This window comes from Camelus ferus, chromosome 27, assembly GCF_009834535.1.
Source record: "Camelus ferus isolate YT-003-E chromosome 27, BCGSAC_Cfer_1.0, whole genome shotgun sequence".
Lineage (NCBI taxonomy): Eukaryota > Metazoa > Chordata > Mammalia > Artiodactyla > Camelidae > Camelus > Camelus ferus.
In genome coordinates, this window is record NC_045722.1 from 1,200,325 (window position 1) to 1,208,563 (window position 8,239).

The 8,239-nt window shown below is 58.6% G+C and overlaps 1 long non-coding RNA gene across 1 annotated transcript; it reads left to right on the forward strand.

Moving 5' to 3' along the window:
- The first annotated feature begins 4,943 nt into the window (after nt 1–4,943).
- LOC116660195 lies at nt 4,944–6,890 on the forward strand. The gene is made up of 2 exons (XR_004315588.1): nt 4,944–5,129; nt 5,478–6,890. It is a non-coding gene; the product is annotated as an uncharacterized LOC116660195 (long non-coding RNA).
- The last annotated feature ends 1,349 nt before the right edge of the window (nt 6,891–8,239 follow it).

Genomic DNA, 8,239 nt, shown 5'->3' on the forward strand with positions numbered 1-8,239 from the left:
ATTTCTTGCCAATGCATCAACTGATTGGAGTGAAACTGAATTTCCCCAAGACAGCTCAGGACTTCCAGACCCCAAAGGATGCGTCTTCAAGAATGCTCTCCTGACAGCTTGTTCATTGCTGGGCAGCCAGGCAGCGCAAACGCAGCAACTTAACGTGAGATACACATTCATCACACATCTCACAGCTCTCATGGGTCAGGACACCAGGCACCGCCTGGCTGGTCCTCAGCACCAGACCTCACCAAGCCACCATCGAGGTCTTGGCTGGGTTATGTTCTTGTCGGGAGGCTCAGCTGGAGAAGGACCCACTTCCAAGCTCACTCAGGTTGTGGCTGTAAGACCAAGGGCCCTGCCCTTCACTAGCTGGGAGCTGGAGGCCGTCCGGCACCTGCCCACCCACAGTTGCTTGCCATCTGGGCTTCCTCAGCATGGCTGCTAACTTCATCAGGCGGGCGAGGAGGCCGCTCACTCCCACCTGCCAGCATAGTTGGCTGTAAAGCAACGTCATCGTGAGATCGCCAGCCTCTCACCCTTGCCGCACAACGTAACCAGATCATGACAGTGACAGCCCGTCACCTTCACCACTATCTGCTGGTTAGGAGCGAGTCACAGCTTCGGCCGGGGTAGGGGCTGTTAGGGCGACATCGGGGTCTTCCCCACAACCTCTCACGCCTCGGTGAGTCACCAGAGCGCCCCTGTCTCTGTGTGACAGGAAGCCCCTGTTCCATGCCAGGCAGCACACCGGTCTCTGCAAACAGCCGAGCGGGAATGGTGGGCCTATGGGTAGATTATGGCCCTGGAATAAGGGTAAATTATTATAAATGCCAATCGCTGCGCGTGTGAGGGTCTGGGAGTCACAGGTCAGAGTGCTTCCTTGGGCTGGGGGGGCAGGCTGGGGAAAGGGGTCAGAACAGGCTTCTCAAAGGAGCTGATACTGGCACAGCCGTGATGGAGGTCTAGGAAGTCGACGGGAAGATGAAAAGGTGGCGGAGAAGGTCGGCCTGTGGAGGCAGAGGGCAAGGCAGATTTGAGGAGCTTCAAGCAGTCTGGTGTGGCTGATATCAATGCACCGGGTGATGGGGGCCAGGCCAAGTCCCTGAGGGTCTTCGAAGCCAGCTTTAGAAGTGTGTCTTCCTTCCGTGGTCCATGGAGGGTCACCACGAGGCTGTAACAGGGGAGCTGGGGGCCGTGGCGTGATGAGCTTGGGGCTGCAGGGAGAGAGGGACCCCCAACAGGAGCCCGCGCAGAGAAGGGGCCGCGGGCAGGAGACAGCCTGGCTCGTCTGAACTGAAAAAGGAGCCCCCCGCTCTCCCCTACAGAAGCCCTGGGGAAGGCGGGCCTTCTCAGCGCTGTCTCGGGCAGCCAGGCCGTCAGAGCGATGAGCTCTGCAGCCTCGAAGCTGCAGGAAGGAAAAAAGTCCCACCGAGCTGCTTCACCGCCCTTGACCTTCAGCAGAGTTCTAAGTGCAGAATCTGTCGTCTATTAATCTGCTCGAAGGTGACAAAAGGGGCTTTGATCAGAGGTTGCTTTTCCCCCCTTCTCAAGTTTCCTGATGACACATAATAACCCACTTCAGCCCGAGGGCCGGAAGCTTGCTCGCTTCAGCCTCAGCGGCCTCCCCGCCCTGTGGCTTTCTGCCCGCCTGATATTAATTGGCCCGTAAGTGGTTACATGTGTTCCTTTTCATGTGTCAGTTGGTGTCTGGTATTTGAAGTTCACAGCTATTTGGGAACACCGGAGTGAGGCCCGGGGCCCAGGTCCGGACCACATCACAGGCGCTCCTACCCCTAGACCGTCCTCCCCCGTCCCTGGGGCCTCGCTCCCCCCCCCCCACCGCCCCCACTCCCACCCCATCTGGCTCCTCCGGCTTAGGCCTCCTCACCGTGCAGCCTAGCTCTTGGAAGCTTGGAAGTTCGCAGCCAGGAGAAACCTTAGGGAGCCCCTCACTGGAGCTTCTGGTTTTAAAGAAACCAAAGCCCAGACCAGCGGTGGGGGACCTGAGGGGGAGGCTTTTGAGTGAAAATGACACTTGCTGAGGCTCTATTATGTGCATGTTTCTTATGTGTGTTCTCTCATCTCATCCTCGAAGTAACTCTGGGGCTTGGGAATCACCTGGCCTTTTGCTTCCCCAGATGGGCCGGCTGCGCCTCCTCTCCGCGTCAGAGACTGCTCGCCGACGACGGGCGCTCAGAGCGCCTGCTCCCACGGGCTGCTGTGAGGGCTAAACTGATGTCAGGTTTTTAGGGGCCTAGAACAGCGCGTGGCACGCGGAAAGCCCCTGCTCAATGCCAGCTGCGGCGGCTGCTCTGGGAGGCCAGCGCCTTAGGACGCCGATGTGGGAGTGAGACGGCCTTGGTGCGAGTCTCAGCTGCACCAGTGGCCTGTGTGAACCTGGCTGTGCGGCTAATGTTCTCAGTGGTTAATTCCCCACCTGACCACCCTGGAGTGAATTTCAGCCACTGGCAGGCCCTTCTCAACCCTGGAGAACTTTTCATCTGATCTTAGGACCCATTTTAAATATGTTTGGATTTCAAAATATCATCAGAGTGAGTAATACCGTCGGAGAGATGAGAAGATATTGCCTCCAAAAAGCCAAAAACAGAATGCAAGAAGAAACAGTGGAGAATCACCCTGAGAGTTAAACAGAGCTCTTGAAAATTAAAATTAACAGACCAGAAATAAAAGTTTTAAATAGCACAACATTTGGAACGTGCATGAGGCGAACTCTCAGAAGGTAAAACAAAAGCCCATCAACAGACCGAAAATAGGAAAGAAAGAGAAGGAGACTGCAGGGTCCATCTAGGATACTCAGCATCCAGAGTCCGAGCTCCAAAAGGCAGGGGGGGAGTGGAGACAGCGCAGGGGAGGCAACATTCAAGGAAATAACACACAGATAAAATCCCCAGAACTGAAATCACGAGTTTCCTTGTCTGAATCCACCACATGCTCAGCACAGCAAACGACAAAAAGACCCACATCAAGGCAAGTTATTGTGAAATTTTAGAATACCAGGGATAAAAGGAACACTGAAGACTTCCAGAAAGCAAAAATGGAAAGCAAAAGCAAAAAGAAGAGCCATATAAAGGACCGGGTGCAGGATGACCCTGGGTTTCTCAACAACGGTCCTGGAAGCTGACTTGCCCCCTAGGGTTCTATACCCAGCCAAACTATCGATCACGTGTGGGCTTCCCAGCAGCAGTGCCGAAAAGCAGAAGAAAAGTCTTCAAAGTTCTGAGGAAAAGTAATTTGCGGTGTAGTCGTGACCCAGCCAAATAACACCACAGCAGAGGCTTTAGAGACATTTCCCAAATGCAAATTCCTCCCAAATTTGCCTTCCATGCTCCCCGTCTCAGGATGCTACTGGAGGGGGGCTTCTGCTAAGATGAAGGGGTCCACCGAGAAGGAGGCAGGTGTGGGACCCACGAAGCAGGCGATGCGACGGTGGAGAAAGAGCAGGGATTCCTCAGAAGGTGTGGAGGGCAGCCAGGATGGCTACGGTGGTCCAGGCTCAGCGCTCCGTCTCTTCCTGCCGCCGCACCCCGACCGGCGCCGTGCACCGCCGACAGCTGACTGGCTCTTGTTCAAGCCCTGTCTGGCCTCCTGAGCCAGCCCCCCCCCCCCCGCACCGCCACTGCCCCGCCCCTGCCCTTGGGCAAGGGAGGCTTCTGGAGCCCTGGGTGCCCCACAGAAACCGAGGACGACTCTGCTACTGCCACGTGTGGTCCCAGTCTGAGTGCCCCACCCCCGCTGCCTCACCTTTTAAACCTGACCATTATAGCACAGTGTCCCGAGGTCGGTGTGAGGGTTAAGTGAGTGAACGTTTGCGAAGCCCTCAGGACGGCGTCTGGTGCAGAGTAACGCACCATCGGTGCTTGTTAAGTAAAACACATCACGCAGTGACTGAGCGCAAACCTGCCATCGGGTGGAAACGCGGCGGTTCAAACCCCAGCCGCAGCTGAGCTGAGCGCTCCAGCTCTGCGTGGCCCTGTGTCCCCAGACACTCCCAGGTGCGTTGCTCCAGACGCATCACAACTCATGTTGCCAACGCGCGTCTGACCACGACGGTTCCCGGTGAACCCGATTTAGCGGCTGCTCATTGCTCTGCGGACGCCGCTGGCGTCCTCTCCCCGGCGCCAGGCTTGTTCTGCTGCCCTCTCCAGGGTCACTCTGACCCACCCCCCGCCAGCCCCTCAGGGACTCTGCTGCCTCCTGCTTCAGGACCTTCAGCCATGCTGTTCCCTCTGCCTGAACACTCTTCCCAGCACCACCCCTCCCTTCCTTTAGCTGCTCTCTCCTCTCTCCCTGGACCCTCAGCTGGGTCATCATCTGCGCAAAGGAGCCTTCCCTGGACCCAAAGGTGACCCATGATGCAGTCCGTGGCCCGGGGCACGTTGAAGCCTTGCACTCGGGGCGCCGGCTGCACTCCTTTGTGTCACGCATTCACTCAACACATCCTGACTGAGTGCCTCTAGACGCCACGCGCTGCTCCAGGCCGTGAGCAGACGGCCGTGAGCAGGCAGAGGCCCCGCCGGCAGGGAGAGTGTGCCGTCTGGCCTCGCCAACCATCAGCTCCGCGGCTATCATGTTCCCATCAGAAAACAGACTTCAGTAGACGTTTGCTGAGAAATAAGCCGCACTGCTGCCTGCCCGAGGGAGTGAAGGTGGGGCCGGGCCACCGTCCCCTCCTGTGCAGCCTTTCTCAGTGGTGCGGGCAGGAAGGAAGCCGAGGTGCTGACAAGCAGTTTCGAGCAGTTTAGCTGGAGGTTAAAAGAAGAAAAGAGAAGCCCCACCCAGGTGGAAGGTCACTGCGGTTTCCTCGGCCACGTCCCTCCCCGGCCTCCCCTCCTCACCCCCGTCTCATCGGCCGAGCTTGTATCCAGGCCAGCCCTCCGGATGAGCTGGGGCTGGAGGGGGCGCCGGGGAGAGACCGTGGCGAGTGGGGCCCTGTGACTCATCTGGAGAAACAGCTCTGGCCCAGCGGTCACCCCAGGCTTGTTTGTGTCTAGTTTCTCGGGGCAAACGGGCCCCTTATTTTCACTGTGAGGTTTAGGGTTTCCCCTAGAGCTGGAGGGGAGCCCGGCCAGGATGTTTTGCATAAGGGTGGAAAGACTTGGAGATGGAAATAAGAGGTGAGGTGGAAGCCAAGGGGTGAAGGTGGGAGGAATGGGGACCCCTCAGCACGAGAGCCGGGCAGCATCCCCGAGCTCCCAGGGGTCTCTTCCTGGGCCACTTTGCGGAAGAGCTCCACAGGAACACCAGAGGAGACAGAGGGCTCGGGGGAAAGGCGGGTGGGGGGGAGCAGGAGGCAGAAAGCACACGGCCTGCGCAGGCGAGGCGGCAGCTCTGGGCCCGGGTGTGCGCGCCACACGTGCTCATGCGGGAGCTGCGGGGACTCGGGCCTCACCGTCCATCTCTCCCTTCTGTCCCACAAACAATGGACTTTTCCCCCCGTGCCCACTCTGCGCTGGGCCCGGCAGCACAGACGCGAAGGAGACAATCACTGTGCCTTGGTCCTCGAGAAAGTCGCTGTCGTCCGTGACCCGCCCCCCGTTGCCTGGATGAACGTTCGCTCTGCCGGCCTCAGAGAGTCCGCGGCTTCCCCGGGACGGTGCCCTGCGCACGGCGAGGGGCCGCGGCTCCTGCTTAGACAGCAGGACCCTCTTACGCAGCCTCCGGCCGACCACCTTGCCAGACTGCGGCGAGCGCGGCGTCCGGGACGCACCACAGCCGGAGGCCAGCGGGCGCGTTCGTCTCCCGGGCACATCTGCTCCCGTCGCCTGAGTCCTGTGTGCTCGCCAAGCGCTACTCCTGCTCCTGTGACTCATTAACAGCGCGATTGTTACTTCACAACACAAGGGAACGAGCGAGAGACCGGTTGTTTCTTCACCAGCCAGGTTGGGTGCTTGAGGGAGATCAACACCGGGGTGGCCAGACGGCTTCCTAGCGAGTCAAGCGTCAGGGACACAACTGTACGGGCGAGAGAAACAGGCTGGCAAATTGGATCTGAGCGCTCAGGCTCACATGCCTACTCCACCTAAAAGAAGCAGAGAGCATACATTGCGGACCACACTTGGTGGACGGGGTTTGCTTGGGAAAGACAACGACGGTCTCCCACTGTCCGTGGCCATCCGGGCCGGGTGGCGTCACAAAGCCGGTGCGCGTCGGGTCCAAGAGAACCGGTCCTGAGCCTTGAAGCCTCTCAGTGAGCTGGAAGGGGAGACCGCCAGGGCTGGCTCAAGCCCCGTGGTCAGGGCGAGCCCCCGGAGCTGGGAGAGGCTTTGTGGTCGTCGGGCCCAGGCCCTTCCTGCGCTGGCACGTCCGCCACAGCCCCACCGCCAGGCTCCCCGTGAGGCCTGCAGGGACTCCCACCACGGAGCCCGGGGCCTGGAGCCCAACTCGTTTTGCATCGTGCTCTGGTACACATGCTCGGCGCACTTTCTCTCCCTTTTCTGTTCTCCCTGAAGGGCCCGCCTTCGCTTCCAGGTGAGTGAGCTCCGGTGCCCACCTCCAGTGAAGAGGCGAGCAAGCCCGGATGGAAGCCAGCACTGCAGTGTGAGTCAGGCCCTGTAGTCCCCGGGCTTCGGCTTTCCCAGCAACAGGGGCAGGGTCTTCCCCCTGCGGGTGAGTCTTTGTTTCTTCCTACGCTTTCCCGCCTCTCCAGCCCCTTCTTCCAAAAGATCAACCCTTGGCCCCACTGCAGCAGATTCCTGGCAAGATTCCACCTGACCGTTGCTCAAGTTTATAGGGGAAAACACTGTTCTGTGGATGGAGACAAAGGCTAACCCTGGCACTTTCCAACGCGGAGACCTCGGGCTAGATCCTTGACCTTTCCTGAGGGCTGTGGTTTCTCATTCGTACAACGGGAAGTAAAACAGCTTATTATGATGGTTCATTCATTTACCAGTTTTTTCTAGTATCCACAACATGCCAAGCACTGTGCTGCTCGGGTGCCGGGGACGCAGGGGTGGGAAACCCAGAGACCCTCTGGAACAGCCACGGGGATGGAGCTCTGCTGGGTGGTTGATGGGCTGAGGTGGGGGGCTGGCAAACTTCTTCTGGAAGGGGCCAGGCAGGAAATATTTCAGGCTTTACTCTGCCATTTTAGCACAAAAGCAAAGCAGCCATAAACAAACAATACACAAACAAGTGGGGGTGGCGATGCTCCAGCCAAACTTCACGGAAACAGGCAGCAGGCCAGCTCGGCCCTGCGGGCAGCGGTTCTCCTACTCCTGGGCTGGTGTGTTCCTCCTTCTGGCCTGGAGGCCAGCTCCATGACGCTCCAAGGAGGCGCCTTCCAAATTGTCTACTTGTGGATGCAACCTTGGATGCACGGAGTTCTCCTGGAGGGCCTCCAAAAGCCGTTCTCACCCTCTGCGAAGTTTCATTCCTTTGCTTACGTGGAGCTGGCTGGCTGAGGGCCCGAGCCGGCCTAGTCAGCTTTCCCCGCCCGTTTTCCTAACAGCGGAGTGTGAATTCAGTAGCATCAGTGGTCCCTTTACACAGAAGGAACGGGCATGCCGAAGAGGCAACCCATCCTGCGCTGCTGGGGGCCTCTCTGGACCTCAGTTTCTCTCTCTGAAAATGAAGAGTTGGACTAGTGGCTTCCCACACTTGAACACTCCTAGAATGACGCGGGGGCTTGTCTAAAATGCAGATCCCTAGGCCCCTACTTGGGCTCCATGGCCTCATCTAGAGATGGCCTGGGGACTCTGGACTGTTAACAAGTGTCCCAGATGACTCTGGAGGGGGACGCGCCACAGAGCACAGAGCATGGCCCCTTCCAGCACTGACGTCACCTTCTCCGGGCCGGGCTGGGCTGTGGTGGGACAGAGAATGGTGGTGGTGAGGATCATTATCTCGTCTGCAGGGACGTGGCAGGATGTGGTTGACCTGAACTTCCTGTGAGTGGGGGAACCGGAGAATGGGGAGAGGTTCACACCGGCAGGAGGCTCAGCCCACAGGCCTCGATGTGCTCAGTGGGTGTTAGGGGATGAGAGCCTGGCCCTACTCCTCTCTCTGACCTTGGCCCTGGCCCTACTCCTCTCTCTGACCTTGGCAGGACATCTCACCGCTCAGAGCCTCGGTCCCCTCAGGCATAGCATGCGGATGGTGATGGGTCCTGGCAAGGACACTGCGAGCAACAGTGACAGTTCTAAAATCTCTCTCTAAATTCATGGCAGAAAATTATTTCAGTGCAGTGAGTGTCCCCCGGGAAAGATCCAAGGCCAAGGCTAGGAGC